A 20,701-nucleotide genomic window follows, 5' to 3' on the forward strand; every position below is an offset into this window, starting at 1 on the left:
GATGCGGGTGATGGTGGTGCCGAGCCTAGTGGCCATTAGTCCCCCTTGGGTTGTTTATTTACCCCTTTTAGATACCTCTCCTATAGTTGCCTTTGTATGAGGAGAGGTGTCGAAAAGGGTGTTTTAGGGTAGGTTTGGGGGCGACACCTTGGACTTGTGGGGTATGTTTGACAAGGTTGTGGTCGGTTTTCTTTCTTTGCTTTTGGTAGTCCACTTGGTATGTTGTCTATTATGTTGTCTTACCTTTGATGTTGTTGTTTTGGGATTTCCACCATTGATGATGATGATGTTTTTCTAGGTTTTTGTACATAGTTTTCTATTGAGTTTTCTTTGTTTGCTTTTGTTTGGAATTTACTAATAATTTTCTTTGTATATAGTTCTTTGTTTCTCACCGTGCTCTATTGCTTAAGCTTTGGATTTCAACGATTCGTAAGGTGCTCTTACACCTTGATTATGTAGCATAGCTTAGGCGCCCGGTGACATCTTTTTATATCTCTTCTTTTTCTTTTCTTGGATGCTTAGTTTAGGATTAGCTTTAGGATGAGTTCAATGGTTCGAGGATGTTTGCTTTGTAACACCTAGCGTGTTTGGGGTCATTGACGTTGTTGCTGAATGACCACTTATTTGGCGATTGGGTATTACTTGTATTTTCTTGCATTATTGTGCTTTTTTCTCTTTATATTGATTTTTAATTCTTTTCTTTCTTTGAAATAAAAATAAAAACATTTTTTAGGCTATTCATTTTCTTTTTGCTTGTTTAGCTCTTTTCTTTGGACATTATACAACTCAGAAGTTTGCCTTTGCATGTATGCTTTCCTATGTTTAATTGGTGTGCGGTTGACTCTAGGATAGGGTATTCTAAGGTAGCGGTTTAGACCTTTTAGGGCCTTGAAGCCGGATTCCGTTGGGTTTGTGGTAAGACGGAGTTGCTTCCTTTGGTTGATTTGACACCTTTAGTGAGTTTTTGCTACATCCATGTGAGGTTCATTATTTTTCAAGCCTTCAACATATATTTGCATGAGTGGCATGGATCCTTGACTATTGCGGACCAAATCTAGAATCTTGACTCATAATTCTCAAACTTGAGACTGAACCAACTAGGAAGGGCAAAGGCATCTTTTAAGGGTGGTAATTTTTTATTTCTAGGATTTTTTTTTTTAGTTCATTGGATTTACATTTGCCTTCTTGCTAACCATTTGAGCATTTTCCCTTCTTTTCAAGCCACATCTTTAGATCTTGAGCCTTTTGTTTCATTTTCGTTTCCTTTATTGGTTTTTGTGAAGCAATTGATCATTATTGTTGGAGTTTGTGGTGTAGAAGTTTGGGTATTTGGTTCTCTTGAAAGCAAGTTAATGTTGTGATATTTGTGTGAATAATGGCAAGTGAATAAAGTAAAAGTCGTCCAAAGTAAAACAAAAGGCAAGGACAATGCAATTGCATATTTGTAAAAGCCATCCTAATTAGTTTAAGAGGCATGGAAAATTGTTTTGATATAAATGAAAATACAAAAATAATACAAAGAAAAAAAAAGAAGTGAAAATGAGAAAATCTGAAAAATATTTTGACGTAATTTCTTTTCCCTTTTCAAGCATTGAGGACAATGCTTCCTTTTAGCTTGGGGGAAAAGCGTTTACGCTTTTTGTATATATGCTTGTGTATATAGCTTTGAATAAGCCTGGGGGTGTTAGTTTGTTTTTGTTTGGTGACTACTTAATTGTGATTCTAAGAAAGGGCCCGTTCTTTGCTTCACTTTTAGGGGTACCACCAAATTTTAAAATTGGGAAATTCTCATTGGTAACACTATACTTTTTAACTTTCTTAGTGGTGAATTGAGAAAAAACTTATTATCTTTGGTAAACCTTAATTTTTTATATTAAGCCAAATATAACATTAATGATGAATTTAACTAGATATTTAACTACAGTTAATTTTTTTTTTAAGAAAAAAAAAAACCAATAGCCCAGCCACCTCACATCACCGCCACCCCACCCCCGTCGACGTCGGCGACCAGCCCTATCTTTTTTGGTGCGGCGTCCTCTCCCAACCCATGGCTCCACCCACCTTACCCGACCTCCCCCAACCCCAGTCGGCGACAGTCTCCCCCGCCCCACCTCCTCTCTTTTCCCATCACGACCCCTCCCATTTCCTCCACCCAACGCCCTACCGCCGACCCGTTAACCACCACAAAATTGCCCCCTTTTTCCCGATGCAGGGTCGCTGGCCCAAATACCCTAAATTTCACCCAAAAACACCAAAAAAAACCAAACCCGTTTAGGGATTTGAAATTAAACCCAGAAAACGAGTTTAGATTTTCAGGTCGTTTTGGGTGGGTTTCAAGGTTTCCGGGATGCGCGAAAAGGGGAGGGGAGTCGTCAGGAAAAGGGGTCGATTTTAAGGGTGATTAGTGGGCAGCGGTTAGGTGTTAGGTGGGGAAATGAGAGGTGTCGAGATAGGGGAAAAAGAGAAGGTGGGACGGGGGAGGCAAGGCGTCGTCGGCCGAGGATGCATGGGGAGGTCATCGGGCGTCGCCTTCAGAGGGTGGGGGAGGTCAGGCCTCACCGGCCAGGGCTTGAACGCCGGCAGAGGGCGGGGCTGCTGGTGGGTGGTCGCTAGGTTAGGTGGGGAAGGGGTTTTTTAAAAAAAAAAAAAATAGTTTTATAATAATTTAATTATTAAAAAAATAAAAAACTAACCATAGTTAATGATTTTTTTATTAAAATAACATTTATCAATGGTAATCAATAATTTAGGTTTACCAAAGATAATAAGTTTTTTCACAATTCACCACTGACAAAGTTAAAAAGTATAGGTTTACCAATTCACCACTGACAAATTTTAGCCTACCTCTAATCTTTTGCCCCTACATTACAACCTTTGGGAAAGTCCTTTCGACCTAGTGGTTGAGTCATATACCGAGGGAGGGCATTATGAGTTAAAGCCTAAGGAAAAAGGATGTAAGGTCAAGATGTCGAGAAACCCTAATATTCTACTCTTTTTCCGGTTCCTTCCAGGAATCATAGAGACGCTTACTAAGGGAAGATTTGAAACCATAGGGAGAACGCGGCTAGATTGGTTGGGATGAAGGTGGATTGTGCCTCATTAGTTCTCTACGCTTAGCATACCTTATGTTTCAATCAACCGTGAATATCATGAAGCATGCATACCCATTCCATATAGAAAAGTTTTCATGCATTTGCATTTGACCGTTTGTGAAAGTCCTTGTCAGGAGCTATTGGTTTGAATTTTTGTTTTACTTTCTTTTCTTTTTAAATGATTTTGCCTCATTTTATTTCAAAGAGTTGTGGGTTAAACTCTAAGGAAACCCTTACGAGATCTCACTCGTCCTCATAGGAGACTTTGGGGTTTAAAGGGCTTGTTGTAGCTAAAAACAACCATGATTCCTACGTTAGTGAGTCTTAGTGTATATTCTTCTTATCTCTTGTTATTTTCTAAATAAACCTTCCTTATTCCTTTCTAGCTTTTGTTTTCCTCAGGAGAGCAAAAGTCTAGGTTGGGGGAATTTGATGAGGGTCATTTATGGCACTCATAGGGTAGTGTTTTAGGATATTTTATCCTTAGTTTTCATACTCTTCTTTTATCATTTTGGTCATTTCTCCTTTAGTTTCTCTATTTCTTCTTCCTTCGTGTTTTACTTTCCTTTATGTGCTTTTCTTTGTATTTTCCTTTTATATTTCTCTTTTTCTCTTCTTTTTTCTCTCTTTGGTTTCTCTTGTAGGTGCTTAAGGTCTTAGCTTTGCAAAGGATTCAAGAGGAGCAAAAAGAGCTAAGCAAAGGAGATTCAAGCTTCTTGGAGAGGGCGCTCTACATCTTCTCATTATCGTGGGCGCGGGACCTGAGGGCCGCGGGTTATATGTATCATTTTGGTGATTTTGGGCAGGAACTCTCCGCACCCTGGCCGCGGGCGCGAGGGATCTATATAGACCGCTCCAGAATAGAAAGACCGCAGCCCCCCTGCTTCACCTGGAACAGGGCCTCTGCCGCGCCCTAAGCCGCGGGCGCGGGTTTTGCCCAGATTTCCCGCGGAATTAGTTATGGTTCCGTACCCATTCCTGCGCGCCCGCGGGATCTTCTTGGAGAGGGCGCGACCGATCAGTTTTTCTTCTTTGTCTATAAATACTCTTGTAAATCCTTTTGAAGGCCAACTTTTAGATAATATTTAATTTTCTTAGTTTTTAGAGAGAGATTTAGAGAGAAGTTAGAGAGAAAGTAGAGATTGTAATACTCCGATTTGTTTTGTAATTAGACATTGCTTTTTTAATCAAGTTTGGAATTCTTCTTCATATAAATGAAAGTTTGTGAGATTTCTTTCCTTTGAATTTACTTCAATTGCAATTTTCTTTTATGGTTGAATGTTTGGTTTGGATTTTTATTTGGAATTGACACTTTGTTGATTGATTGTACTTTATTTTGATTTAGCTTGAGATGAATATGTTTATGATTGAATTTGTTTTGGATTTCAATTTCACCATGATTAGTGAGTAGATTAGTTGCTAGGGAGAAGGGGAAGCATGCTTGATTGATGAATTTTGCTAGTTGATGATCCTTGATTGATTGAATTTTTGCAATTAAATTGGTTGACATAGTTATCCATGTGATTAATTAGACTAGGAGTGATCAACCTATAAGATTAATCTAGATTGCATTACAAATTTCAATGACACGAACAATTGGTTTGGGAATTGCTTTAATTGATTGAATTTATTGTGATTCTTCTTGTTAACCATTCATAGTGAACCCTAGCTTGGTATATAGGAGATAACCTTTGAATTCCTTTGATTGCAAGTATTCTTTGTCCTTTACAATGTTTGAATCAATTGGGTAATCTATCAATTAGCATGATTGTTAAGCTTGCATGTGGAACCTATATCCCTAGTGTTTAGCAATTTGATTGATTTCCTTGAATTGTCTTGATTCTTGTTATCTTAGTTACAAAACTCAACCATTGATAATTATTTTATTTAGCTTAACATTAGACTATAGCATAGTTTCGATTCATTCCTTTGGGTTCGACCCTTAACTTGCCTCTATACTCGTATAAGGTTTGTTAAGCGTTTACAAATTTAGTTTGACCAAGGGATAATTAGATAACGACCTAGTTCCAACCCTTGTCAGTGACAAGTGCGCAACACAACATTATAGATTTCCCGTGGTGATTAACACCTATGAAGTTGGCAAAAGGGAGCTCGTACTCATTAGTAAGGTAATTTGCATCAAAACAAACAACATCACAAAATTCTTCATAAGCCACCCAACTACGAGCATCGATCCACATTACGTCCTTCAATCGGCCTTCTTCATCTAAACGGTGTGCATGGTAGAAACTTTTATTATCCTCTTGCAGCATCACCCCCTTCCATTTTCAACTACTTTTCCTTGTAAACTTCATACTTAAGGTCCTTAATGGTAGGGATGTTGTCCACCCCGGTCTTGGTACCTATACACCCATGTATTTTCCTAATAGGGACACCTTCTTCATAGTAATTCATAAGTTTCTTCCTAACATTCGACGTGTAATTCTTCATTCAATATTCCATCACCAACTTTGCAACACTAGGTTAAGGCTTATGGTTATCATGTTCATTTTTCAATTTCCTTATAACTCACAAGCTATCACTGTCAAAACCGGCGTATAACATGGCACCACACTCACATTTCTTAGAGGTCCTTTTCACCCGCTGCATTATATCTTCCCCTATTTCACCATTAACCGTACCTCTTGTGCCACATGCCTCCATGGCCTTGGCCTTTATCTTGGCCTCCCTCCTTTCCCTCATATCCGGTGGACCCCAACACTCACACCTCCATGTCACCCCTCTCCGCTCCTTACCCTTGGAAAAAGTAGAACCCACTCCCGTTACCCCAAAACCTTTATGTTCAGCGTACTCTTTGTAGTAAGTTTCTACATCTTCAAAGGATTTAAAAACCATCCCTAGCTTTGGTGATTCAACTAAAAAATACTTTCTCACCTAATTTGTTGAAACAATGGTCTCTACAGTTTTAATCGTATTAATTGGAGACAAAGCAGCTAGTCTCTTAGTAGCAGAGGTCGGCCCATTCAATGTCATATAATTTAGATCAGGAACATAACCAACATCATGACACCATATGTTATAACATAAACTTTTAGAGTAGTAAACACATAAAGCACTAATTCAAATCAGCTACTTGTAGACACCCAAATATGTCTCCTAAAACAAAACCTAGTGATAAATACCTTTCATGTCATTTGATTATAAAACAAAGTGAAAGTGTGAAAATTCTAGTGATAAGGATATTTTTATTAAAATATCTCTTCTTTCTATTTTTGAAAATATTTCTTTTCTTACCCTATTTATGAAAAACGTGCATTCCAGTTTAGTTTGGTCCATGATATGAGTCCAATAATAGTTTATTTGGATGGGGATTTAAAATACCTTTCCAACAGTATATTATAAGCTCAATTTCGAAGAATAATATGGAAGTTATGGCCAAAATACTAAAATGGGCCCAAACCGGATTTTGCCTACGACCCGATGATCATGTGGAGGGTCCAAAGGTTTAATCCTATTCCTAAAATAATTAGGATTTATTATAAGCTTCTATGAGTTTCTACAAGATGTTAATTATCCTTTTTGAAAAGATAAAACCAAAGAGTTTGAAATTGAATAAAACATTCCTTTTTTAAATCCTAATTCTGTTCGAATTTGAAGATGTTCAAAGACAGTAAGATATTATTTTTGTGCCTCATCATATTTATCAAAATCTTATATGGTTTGATAGATCTTGAAATTATCTTTCCAATGATATATTATAATATTAATTCCGAGCTATAACGAAAAAGATATGAATGGAATACGAAACTCTATCCAAAGTTGACACCCTTCCACTATTTCAACCATATCTTTTTATCTAAAAATTTATATATTATGATTCTTGTTGTGTTAGAAATTAGACTTTAATAGCTTTCAAAAGACATATTATATGACTTATTTGGACTTCTGGATAAAAAGATATGATAAAAACAAAATTTGCAAAAAAGCTGTCGCAGCGCCAAACGACAGGGCGATCGCCCGGCGACGAGCTTGTCTTTGGCGATAGGAGGTCATTTATTCCGAATAGGACTTGAACTCTTTTATTTCGATTTTCGTGCTTTTTTTTTTCTATAATTTGGGGTCGTATCTCCCCGTTTTTAATCATTCACAATCATCATCTCTCTCTATTCTCTCTCTAAAATCTAGAAGCTTTCTCTCTCTCTCTCTCTCTATTCTTTTTCTAAACCTTACCTATTGAAAATTCCTCATACATTAGTTCTAGACACATCTAGCAAAATTCAAAATTGATTTATCCCTAGACGTGAAAGGTTGATAATTTCTGAAGGTTTGGTCTCAAATCCCTATCTTAATTATTTAATTTAACTATTTGTTTAATATTTTCCTTGAAGTTACTAACGTGTGCATTTTGTTATTTGAAAAAGATACGAGACATCGAAGTAAGTAATTTAATTGTCTAATTATTCTTTTGATATAGAAATCATTCTTTGATTATTATTTTGATTCCTAGTATCATGTTAGGATCCTGTTATTGCTTTCTAGTATCATGTTTAGGGTAATAATTAAAATTTCTAGTATCAAGTATGATTATTATGATGCTTCCTATTTCTTTCCTAATATAATGTTACTATCATGTTAGGGCTAATTGATCTTTAATGTTTAATAACATGATAGGGTTTGTTATTAATCTTGTTAATATCATGCCTAGGATCTCGCTATTAATATCATGCTTTAACATGATTATGATTATTATAATGATTATTGTTGTGTTGAATTATATAATTTGTTAATTATCGATTTTTTTACGTAATTTGTTAATTTACGAATAGTTTACATAATTTGTTAATTTACAAATTATTTAATGTAATTTGTTTATTTACGAATTGTTTTTTTTTTGTAATTTGTTAATTTACGAATTATTTCATATTATAATGACAAATAATATGAAATAATTCGTAAATTGACGGATAACTTATGTATAATTTGTTATTATCATGTTACTTGATATATATTTATTGTTATTATTTGATCACGTCTTTTGTACATGTTTAAAGGTAATTTGTACTTGTAATTACGCTTAATTAGATAATTAATAATTTGGTTTAGGATAATATGATTATAATTCAAGTGATCGCCAATAATAGATTTTCTTGTGCATTATAGATTAAACAGGTTTAGGGTTAACCTATTGGTTGTTTGTTAGTTAAAAAGCGCACATGAATACGACAAGAATAAAGTAGAGGTCTATTATTAGGACAGATTCAATCTCTTTTAGGTTGAATTTTTACCTTAATCCCAAAACTTCCAGTCATGGTTCCAGACCTGTTGGAGTTAACGATCCCCTAGATCGTTAAAGGGTGTAACCTTCACCCTTTGAAAAATTCCTAAAACTTGTTGGCGACTCTTTTGCTCTAGCTTATTTCCCTTTAGAAGCTATTCAAGACCTGATCAATGACAATAAAACTTCCAAGATCAAACATCTTTCGATCATTCACTTCTTATCACACTTATGGGAGAGCCCATGATCGAAATAGCTTATATAATCTCTATTGATGAAGTGGCCATGATTAAGGAGGATGAAAGAATTTTTTTTTAGATAATACCGGGGAAAATTTGTCAAGTCTAAGAGAAGACGTTCAAAAACTACAAGATGTCATTGCCATGCTCTTGAATGTGGTACAAGGACTAGCAAATCGGACGATGGTTATCGAACAAAATTCCCACCAGGGATTCATTGAAGAACTCAATGCTCCTAAGCCACGGGAAAAATGGACCATTGAAGAACACACAGTAATAGAATGACTTATGATGAAGCTATTGACTATCTTCATGATCAAGAGGTCTTATTCATCCCGTCGGCCCTAGTCAAGACCCACCACCTGAGAAACGATCTCCCAATTGGGATCCAAACTTTTATTGTAAATATAATAGAGGCCATGGTCACACCACTGAAAAGTATTTTACCCTCAAGGATCGCATTCAAGACCTTTTTTTTATTCAAATTACCTTAATGTTTCTCTTAGCAACAGGAAAGCCAAGAATAGTAACAATAGTGACAGTGGCTGGTAAGGAAAGAAGAACGACAATCCTTCTTCTTCCAAAACTACCCACTCAAGCAACATTAGCACGTTAAACTTGGATGAGGTCCTTGCCATGAACAAACGAGAGCAAAAGAGAACCTTTACACCTATTAGCACAAGTTATGACACAACATTCGATCGCCTTCATTCTAAAGGTCTCATAACTCCCATTTGACCTATTCAAGATCCTGCACCTAAGAAGAGGTTACTTAGTTGGAATCAAGATGTACATAGCAAACACCATCAAGGTAGGGGTCACACTAATGAGAGCTGTTGGAAGCTAAAAGAAGTCATCCATAATCTAATTGACAATAACAAGCTTTACATACCTCTAAACAGCAAGAAGTCCGAGTGATGATAAAGCACAAGACACAAGGCGGGCTTCAACGACAAGATTTCATGACCTTTTTTTCTATTTCTTTTTCATTCTTCCTTTCCCCAATAAGTTTAGCATAGGCACCCTGCGTTTTCTTAGATTTACTTTGTAGGTTATCTTCTTTTTCCCTTTTAATAAAATGAGCATTTCTTTCCTTGCATATGATCATTGCATTGCAGCAAAAAAAAAAATTGTCGAACTAAGCACAAGGTATATTAATGATTTGAGGCACCTTTTGTAGCCATATCATACCTTTCACCCTTCAAATATACAATCCTTTCTTGATAAGACACTTTGAGCCTCGTCTAACGATAGACTTTTCTTTCTTCGACCCACATCTACCTAACCTTGGGATGGGATAGTGTGCAACTTATGCAAATTCTAAATATGAAAGCTTGAGTGATTTTACATAGAACTCAATTTTTTTTTTTAAAAAAAGCAAAAAAAAGAAATAATATAAAGTGTACAAAAGGGTAAGTGTTCTAATTTCATTGACATGAATATATCTTTGATAAGAACACGTCTCAGATGGTGTCTCTTATCGAGTGCTCGGTACCGTGCCTAAGAAACATGAATGCCAAGTGAGTGATAGACCGCATGATCAGGATTGCCCACACTTATTCAAAAAAGATTCAAATATAAAAAAAAATGCAAAAGCAAAATAAAAAAGAGAGAAAAAATATAAAAGAGAATTCAAAAGTGAGAAACCTTAAGCATAAAAATATAAAGATTTCAAAAGTAAGGTTGCAGACCTTGGGGGTTTATCTAGGGTCTTGAGACTTTATCCCCTTCTTCTTTAAACCTTTAGCCTAACCACGTTACAACCCTTAAATGACCTCTTTGAGGTATACACACACTTGTTTGAGGTTCGGCTAGAGCTACGTTCGGCCTGGTTCCTAACGGATACGTAGGCAAACTAACATTGGGGTGTGGCCGTGATAAAAAAAATGCATAATTGATTATATCAATGGATATCCAATGCTCATCCTTATTCATGTAGATCTAGACTTGGGGGCTTGATCCCTACATCATTGGCTTACCTAGTCTAAAGAGTCACCATCATTTGACTCTTCTTAAAATAATATTTTTTTTCACATGCTTAGCCCTTGCGGCCTAACTTTAGTTTCACTATCACACACACCACAGATACATGACCAAATATACTTCCCTTAGGAACCCTTTGTCATGAAACCTTAACACAACACTGAAGCATGCCTTGTCATATCGACATCAATCATCATTGCATCATAAAGTATGAAGTACTTAGCGTGCGCGTCTAAGTTACCTGAATACTTTCATTATCGAGTCAACTAGGATAGTCTAAGATGTTACAATCCTTGTAATATGAGAGACAACGTTAACAAATTAAGCTCATTCAACATGCACAATCAAACACTTCGATTCTTTTTTGTGTCCTTCTCTTTCGGAAGAAAGTCGGTACCCTCCATAAAAATGACGGAAATTTTTTGAATTTTTGCCTTTTCGCATTTTGATTCAAGCACGTCACAATACTATGCACACACAATTCATGAGTCACACGTGCCAATTCACCTTGGGTCAACCTCAAGTCGGTTAGTCACATTGAGTCAACCTCAAGTCAATCAATCACCTTAGGTCACCCCTTTGAAAAACATTAAGCTTTAGGTCAATCCTAAGAAAAACACCAGCAAAGTCTTTTGCAATCTTTTGATTTTTACAAGATACAACCATTCAGCAAAGCTCCTGTTCGCAACCAACCGAAAGATCGCAACAAACATTCAAGTATAAAAGCTCTATTGTTCAAAAACGCGTGGACAATCCTTCCAAGCTCTTTGTTTAGAGACGCGTTGACATATCATCAAAGCTCTTTTGTTCAGAGACGCGTGGACAATTCTATCAAAGCTCTTTGTTCAGAGACGTGTGGACATTTCTTTCAAGCTCTTTTCTCAGAGACGCATGGGCATCCTATCAAAGCTCTTTTTCTTAGAGACGCGTGGGCATCCTATAGAAGCTCCATTGTTCAGAGACGCGTGGACATTTCTTTCAAACTCTTTTGGTCAGAGACGTGTGGGCATCCTATCAAAGCACTTTTTCTCAGAGACGCGTGGGCATCCTATTGAAGCTCTATTGTTTAGAGACGCGTGGACATTTCTTTCAAGCTCCATTGTTCAAAGACGGGTGAACAATCCTCAAAAAGAATCTCTTTTGTTCTGAGACGAGTGAACATCAACAGCGGCGAAGCACGACCACAACATCAAAACAGCAAGATGGCGTTCCCTAGCTTGTGGAAGGTTGTCACAACAACAAATGAAGCAACAAGTTGATTACCTTCAGAGACGTGTGCTCGACGGTGCAAGATACGAGTTTCTTAACTCTCTTATCTGTTTTAACTAATTCTAGTTTTTTGGTATCAGCGTTACAAGAATGATTTTGAATTGCAGAACGTTCCGAATCATTCTCTATCCCTATCGTTACTTTGACTTTTGTTTTCGAAACTTGCATTTCTCCAAACTCAGTCAAATTTGGGGCTTCTATAGACACCCAAATATGTCTCCCTAAAACAAAACCCAGTGATGAATACCTTTCATGTCATTTGATTATCGAACAAAGTGAAAGTATGAAAAGTCTAGTGATGAAGATGTTTTTATTAAAATATCTCTTCTTTTTGTTTTTGGAAATATTTCTTTTCTTACCCTATTCATGAAAAACGTGCATTCCAGTTTAGTTTGGTCCATAATATGGGTCCAATAATAGTGTAGTTAGATAGGGGCTTGAAAAGAACTTTCCAACGATATATTATAAGCCTAATTTAGGTGAATAATTATGATTTATTATAAGCTTCTATGAGTTTCTAAAAGATCTTAATTATCCTTTTTGAAAAGATAAAATCAAAGAGTTTGAAATTGAATAAAACTTTCCTTTTTTTAAATCCTAATTCTTTTCGAATTTAAAGATGTTCAAAGACAGTCAGATTTTATTTTTGTGCCTCTAGTTCTTTATCCAAATCTTATATGGTTGGATAGATCTTGAAATTATCTTTCCGATGATATATTGTAATATTAATTCCCAGCTATAACGAAAAAGATATGAATGGAATTTAAGAAATTCAAGATGATATTATAATTGTGTTAGAAGTAGACTTCAAGAGCTTTCCAACGACATATTATATGACTTATTCAAACTTCTGGATCAACAGATATGATAAAAACAAAATTCACAAAAAAGTTGTCCCAGCGCCAAACGACAGGTCTGTCACCCGACGACGATACTTGTCGCCTGGCGACGAGCTTGTCGTCTGGGGTTGCGCTTGTCGTTGGCGACATGAGGTCTTTTATTCCGAATAGGACTCAAACTCTTTTCTTTCGATTTCCGTGCTATTTTTTCTAAAAATAGGGGTCGTATCTCCCCGTTTTTAATCATTCACAATCATCATCTCTCTATATTCTCTCTCTAAAAGCTAGAAGTTTTCTCTCTCTCTATTCTTTTTCTAAACCTTCCCTTTTGCAAAATTCCTTATACATTAGTTCTAGACGCACCTAGCCATGTTCGAAGTTGCCTTCGTCCTAGACGTGAAAAGTTGATTATTTCTGAGAGTTTGGTCCCAAATCTCTATTTCAATAATTTAATTTAATTGTATGTTTAATATTTTCCTTGAATTTCTTAACGTGGTTATTTTGTTATTAGAAAGAGATATGAGGCATAGAATTAAGTAATTATAATTTAATTGTCTAATTATTCTTTTTATATAGAAATCATGCTTAGATTATTATATTGATTTTTAGTATCATGTTATGATGTTTTTATTGCTTCCTAGTATCATGTTTAGGTTAATTACTAAAATTTATAATATCAAGTGTGATTATTATGACGCTTCCTATTTATTTCCTAATATCATATTAGTATCTTGTTAGGGCTAATTGATATTTAATGTTTAGTAACATGATAGGGTTTGTTATTAATCTTGTTAATATCATGCCTAGGATCTCGCTATTAATATCATGCTTTAACATGATAATGATTATTATAATGATTATTGCTGTGTCGAATTATATAATTTGTTACTTACCGAATTGTTTACGTAATTTGTTAATTTACGAATTGTTTCCCTAATTTGTTAATTTACGAATTGTTTTTCATCATTTGTTAATTTACGAATTATTTCATGTTATTTGTTAATTGACAGATAACTTATATATAATTTGTTAATATTATGTTACTTGATATGTATTTATTGTTATTGCTTGATCACGCCTTTTATGCATGTTTAAACGAAATTTGTACTTGTAATCACGCTTAATAAGTTAAGAATTAATTTTGTTTAGGATAATATGATTATAATTCAAGTGATCGCAAATAATAGATTAATTTGTGCATTAATATTCAACCAACATAGATTAAACAGTTTTAGGGTTAACCTATTGATTGTATATTAGTTTGAAAGAGCACATGAATATGAGAAGAATAAAGTAGAGGCCTATTATTAAGGCAATTTCAATCTCTTTTAGGTTGGATTTGTAACTTCATCCCCGAATATCCAGTCATGGTTGCAGACCACTATGGAGTTAGTGATCAAATGGATCGTGAAGGGGTGTAACCTTCATCCTATGAACGGTTTACAAGTTCCTAAAACTTGTTGGCGACTCTTTTACTCTTGGTTCCTTCCCTTTGAACGCCACCATAATTAAGTGTATGATCATAGTGGGGCTCAAGTGTGGGATGCTTGAAATAGTCCCTACACTAGGGAAAAAGAGTACAATAATATTTATTATAGGCTTTGGTATACTGCTTCGTTAAAAACCTTGTTAGGAAAAATCCAATGGGATAAAAACCTGATCAAAAGGAAAAAGAGTGCAGTACATATAATACTCCCCTGATTTTAGCATAGTTCGCGAAGATGTCGCATTCCGATTTTATGAACTAACTACTCAAATTTCTTGGAAGGAAGTGATTTGGTGAACAGGTCGGCAAGATTGTTACAAGACTGAATTTGCTAGATATCTATTTCCTCGTCCTTTTACAAATCATGTGTGTAGAATAGTTTTAGGGTAATACGTTTTGTTTTATCTCCCTTAATATATCCATCAGTTACTTGAGCAACGCATGTTGCATTGTCTTCAATTATGATGGTTGGGTCTTCTGTTATTGCGTTCATTCCACACTCCTTTAGGATATTACTGATCATCGACCTCAGCCATACACATTCTCGTTCTACTTCACAGAGGGCTATCAAGTCTGCATGATTTGAGGATGTTGCGGTCAATATATGCTTTGTTGATTTCCATGATATTGCACTGCCGCCATAAGTGAGCACATATCTATTTAGTGACTTTCCATTTTAAGGATCCGATAAGTATCCAGCGACTACGTACCCAATGAGAGCAACATCTTGTTTCGGTTGATAATATAAACCAAGGTCTTGTGTCCCTCGTAGGTACCGGAGTAAGTGTCGAACTCCCTTCCAATGCCTATATGTTGGTGAATTGTTGTCTCTAGATAACAAGTTCACAGAGAAAGTTATGTTGGGTCTATTGTTGTTAGCTAAGTACATTATGGCTCTAATTGCACTTAAGTATGATACTTCTAGACCCAGAATATTTTCATTTTCTCCTCGTGGTCTAAATGGATCATTTTTCATATCCAAATAACGAACAACCATTGGGAAGTTGGTTGGAGTTGCTTTGACCATGAAGAATCTTTTCAAAACTCTTTCTGTATAGTTTGTTTGATGGACAAAAATAACATGACTCAAATGCTTAATTTGCAGTCCAAGGCAAAATTTAGTTTTCCCAAGGTCTTTCATCTCAAATTCTTTCATCAAGTATTTTGCAGTTTTCTTGAGTTCATTTAGGGTTCCAATGATATTCAAATCATCAACATAAACTGCAATGATAGCGAATCCTGATTGTGATCGTTTTATGAAAATACAGGGACTAACTTGGTTGTTCTTTAATCCTTCCATCATAAGGTATTCACTGAGACGGTTATACCACATCCTTCCAGACTGTTTCAATCCATAAAGTGACCTTTTTAGTTTTATGGAATGCAATTGTCTAAGCTTGTTGTTTTCTGGTAGTTTTAGTCCTTCTAAGACTTTCATGTAAATGTCTCTATCGAGTGATCCATACAAATACACAGTTACTACATCCATTGATCACATTTGTAGTTCTTTTGTGACTGTCAAACTTACCAGAATACTTAATGTAGTTGCATCAACTACTAGAGAATATGTTTCTTCATAATCAATCCTTGGAATTTGAGAAAATCCTTGGGCTACAAGTCTTGCCTTGTATCTAACTATCTCATTTTTCTTATTACGTTTTTTTAAAAATATCCATTTGTATCCAACGGGTTTTTACACCTGTTGTTGTAAGGATTATTTTTCCAAAAATTTCTCGCTCAAGTGACTTTAACTCAGCCAGCATTGCCTCCTTCCACTTTGGCCAATCACTCCTACGTCAACATTCTTCTACTGTTCTTGGTTCAATATCATTTTCAACAGACACAATGTCGATTGCGATGGAATTTGCAAATATTTCATCCATGATAACATCCTTCCTATTCCACTGAGTCTAGGTAGAGACGTAATTCATTGAAATTTCATTGTTATCGATGTTTTGAACGTCTTGTTCATTCCCTGTAGGGTGGTCTTCTTGTTCGTGCTCTTATGGATTATAATCATTTTCTTTACTTTCATCCACATTTGGTCTTTCTTGACCTTCTGACGGGGGAACATCATTAGTCTCATTTTCTATTCCATCCAATCTTTTCAATTTTCTTGGCTTTGAATCTTTTGAACCAAGTGGTTTCCCACGCTTTCTGCGTGCTTGAGATTCATTTTCTATGGCCTTATTACCAGTTGGGATTTCAATACGTGCAGGGGCATTTTTTTGTGGTATATGTGATTTTGTCACCTTCTTTGTGTTTACAAATGCATCATGTAATTGATTTGCAACACTTTGTTCGTGGGTCTAACATCAACAGTCGTGTTGCATTCCAAATAAGTTCAATTTCTTTCTTACGTGGATCCACTTTCTCTCCCCCTAAGGCTGGAATATTGTTTCATTAAAGTGACAGTCGGCAAATCTAGTCGTAAATAAGTCACCAGTCAATTGGTTTAGATATTTAATTATATAGGGGGATTCAAACCCGACATAAATTCCCAGCCTTATTTGTGGACCTTTTTTTGTTCGTTGGGTTGGAGCAATGGGAACATATGTAGCACAACCAAAGATTTTTAGAGTGAGATACTTAGTCTCGACCACAAACAAGTTGTAGTGGTGAGAATTTATGATAAGCTGTAGGTCTCAATCTAATTAGTGTTGCTACATGTATTATAGCATGTCTCCAAGAAGATGATTCTAATGTTAACCTCATTAATAATGGTCTTGCAATAAATTGTCATCTCTTAATTAGTGATTCAGCTAGACCATTTTTTGGTGTTTAGAGAGCCATAAGGGCAGGGGTGAGAATTGATCCAAGGATCTCCTAGATCCGGGAGGAAAGCTCTAACCACTTGAGCTATCCCTCACTCTCTGTAAAAGCATTAATTAAAACCATGAAATATCGAAATGGTCTGCATGTTGGATTAATTGGCCCACACATATCCCCTTGAATTCTTTCCAAGAATTTTGGAGATTCAGTAGCAATTTTGTTCATAGATGGCCTTATTATTAATTTACCAAGTGAACATGTAGAGCATGTTAATTCATCTGATCGAGGGATTTCTACATTTCTTATTGAATGTCCAACTTAATGTGCTATTATTCTTTGCATCATCCCAGTTGTTGGATGCCCCAAACGATCATTCCATAAAATAATCAAATTTTTGTGATCTACCTTCTGGTTAGATACCATATTGATTTCCACGGGTCGTATGTTTATATGATATAACCCCGAAGAATATGCTGGCAATTTCTCATATATATGTTTCTTGCCATGTTTTTCTACCGTGAGGCATATATACTCTTTTTGATCTGTTATCTTTTCTAGATGACAACCATATTGGCGTACATCTTCAAAGCTTATGAGATTTCTTCGAGATTTACTCGAATATAAAGCATTATTGATAATTAATTCTGTTCCATTTGGAAGCATTATACAAGCCTTTCCAAATCCTTCAATTAATTTAGTTGACCCGAAAATATTGTTTACATTTGCTTGAAACAACTTTAGTTGTGAAAAATATTTTCTATCCTTTAAAATAGTGTGTGTTGTTCCATTGTCCAAAAGGCATTGATATTTAGAACTAACTTCAAGCAGATCCATATCTTCATAAAATAAATTTGAGATTACTTTAAAATAAAATCATACAAAGTTTTATTGATGATAGGGATTAAAAGTACATGACTAGAAATTTAAAATACATGACATAAATAAAATACATTAAAACATAATATATGTTACATTAGTAGATGGGAAACCTAAGCATTGTTATTTTCTCCAATGATGAAATCGATCATTTTCAATTTCAGCATCATCTATGAAATAACCAGATACGTCAAGGCTGGGAAAAGGTGCATTTTCTTCGTTAACATAATTTGCTTCTCCATTTTTCTCTTTGCCTTTTACAAAATCCTGGTAAAGGTCTACCAAATGTTTAGCTATACGACAAGTACGTCCCCAATGCCCTGTCATGCCACATCTGTAACATGTGTCATTTCCTTTCGAAGGAGTTTGTTTGTGACTTTCAAATGATTGTCCCTTCTGTTTTTCAAGATTTTAAAGTTACTGTTTTTGTGAAAATTGTTTCTACCACGTTCACTCCAATTTCTACGAACTCTTCTACGACCATTGTAATTTCTAAGTCCAGCTCTTCGTGTAGCATTTGACTCGGGTGGATAAGAATTTGTTGCATTTGCCTCATGATGAGTGGCCAAAGACCCAGTTGGTCTAAGATTATGATTTTTCAACAAAAGTTCACTATTTTGTTCCACAACAAGCAATACACTCATTAATTCATTAAACTTTTGAAATCTCTTTCACTATACCGTTCTTGCAACAATATGTTGCTTGCATGATAGATAGTGAGTGTTTTTTCAATCATCTGTTCATCCGTGACTAGATGATCACAATATCTCAATATAGATACTATCTCATGTATAGTTGAAATTATAATAAATTACAGATTTGAAATCCTAGAATCGTAAATTTGTCCAGTCAAATAATGCCTTAGGAAGGAGCACCCTTTTGTGGTATCCAAATCTTTCATTAAGGCAATCTCATAATTCTTTGGGATCTTCAACCCTCATGTTCTCACTTTTAAGGCCTTCATGTAAATGATGCCTTAACAACACTAAGGCTTTTGCCTTATCTTGTTCAGTAACAGGCTTTACAACTGTCATTGCAGAAGTGTTAGTATCAGTTGTTTGACCAGAGGGAATTTTATTTTCTTTCAAGTGTGCTCCAAGCCTTGAGCTTTCAAATTCATCATTACATCCACTTTCCATTCCAGAAATTTCTTTCCTGATAAATCTAAGATGTTGAACTATCTTTATATCAGGTCTCCCATTTTACCTATAACAAATTAAGTGATAACTAGTTTATAATAATAAATTTTATGTACAACACATATGTTTAGTCCTTCCATAATTATAGTTAGGTTAACAAAATAAGGTCAAATTAAATTTAACAATAATAAACCATAAATAATATAGTTCTTTTCTCCCCCTTGGTTTATTATTGTGAGTAATTATATGATTAAGCAAAAATTAATCATATTTGTTGCAAAAAAAAAAAAAAAAAATCAAAACGACAACAATAACAGTCGTAACAATAATTATAATGAAAACGGTAATATTATACAATGATGATTAATAACAACAAGCCAACATAATAAAACAAAAACAAGCTTTTAATCTACTAAAACGACAAAATAAGTTGGTTTTACTTATACATAATGACAAAAATTAATATTGCTACTAATAAAACTGCAAGCGCCGTAATTAGAAGGAAATATTGTTTTATCATCCTTAAATCTTCCTCAAAATAGATGGTGTGGGTATTTTGGTTGGCGTTTCTGGGGAACATATCGTTGAAGAAGGGGGTGAAAAAATTTTAGGTGATTTATTTGGATAAAAAGTAGGAAGAGATAAGGGATTTGTGGTGAAATCGGGGGAAAGATCTGCCTTTTATAGAGGTAGGTTTATCCGTACTCTTCAGTATAACTGTAAAATTATCATTAAATAGTCTAATATACTGACAAAAATTATGGTCCAAATATATATATTTATAATTGTAAAAGGTAATCACACTGGGAATGTAATCCATAGTGGTCCGAGAGCCCTAATATCTAAAAAAGATCATGGGTTCGAAAATGGAAAGAAACACAAAAGTATGTAAAAGTAAGATAAATAATAAGTATAAAAGGTTGCATCTTTTTGTTAATTTAGTTAATACTATGCATGTAGAATTACTACTAAGCAATTAAAATAACTAAAAATTTATACTTTACATAAAATATGAGCATGTAACATGCATAAATAAAACAAAAAAAAACAATATAACAACATGAATAAAACAAGGAGGATATAATGATTTTACAAGTAAGAGAATTGTTTTTCACCGTTGTTTTGAGGTATATAATACAATAAATGTTTGAGTTTCTGGTATAGAAGGTCCCAAATATGGGCACTATAGTGTATACTCCTCAAAACATTTAGAAGTAGATAGTATTTCTTGTTATAGATTTTTAGAAGTAGGTATAAATATACTTGACTAGAAACTGGTGCTGTTAACATGATAAATATGTACCGATAAGAAGTTTTATTCATAGAAATAAAGAAGTAGTAAGTGAAGATAGGGAAATTGGTAGTGTTGCCCCGGTAAATTTTCTTGTGCAATTTAAACTTGCATGACATTCTTTATATAGCCATGAGTGTTCAACTAGTAGTACAATAATTACATACGTATAGCCATATGAGTTCACAAGGGTTTAGACTCATATGAGCATTGTAACATCAAATCAATAATTGGCGTTCATATTATCTTCTAATAGCTAGAAAATTTTGGTTGATGGATTATTGCAAAATGGTTTATTTTGGTAAAGATTTTAATGTTTTTCAACTTATTTTGAAATTAAAAAAGACTAGATTTTCCAAACAAGTTACCCCTTCCTTTATCAAATATGTAGTTTTTCATTTTGACTATGTAGATTGGTCAAGTTATTACTTTGACAATAAGTATCATTAGTCATTTATTTGTATAAATAACAATTGAAT

Source organism: Chenopodium quinoa, unplaced genomic scaffold (assembly GCF_001683475.1).
Source record: "Chenopodium quinoa cultivar QQ74 unplaced genomic scaffold, ASM168347v1, whole genome shotgun sequence".
Classification (NCBI taxonomy): Eukaryota; Viridiplantae; Streptophyta; class Magnoliopsida; order Caryophyllales; family Amaranthaceae; genus Chenopodium; species Chenopodium quinoa.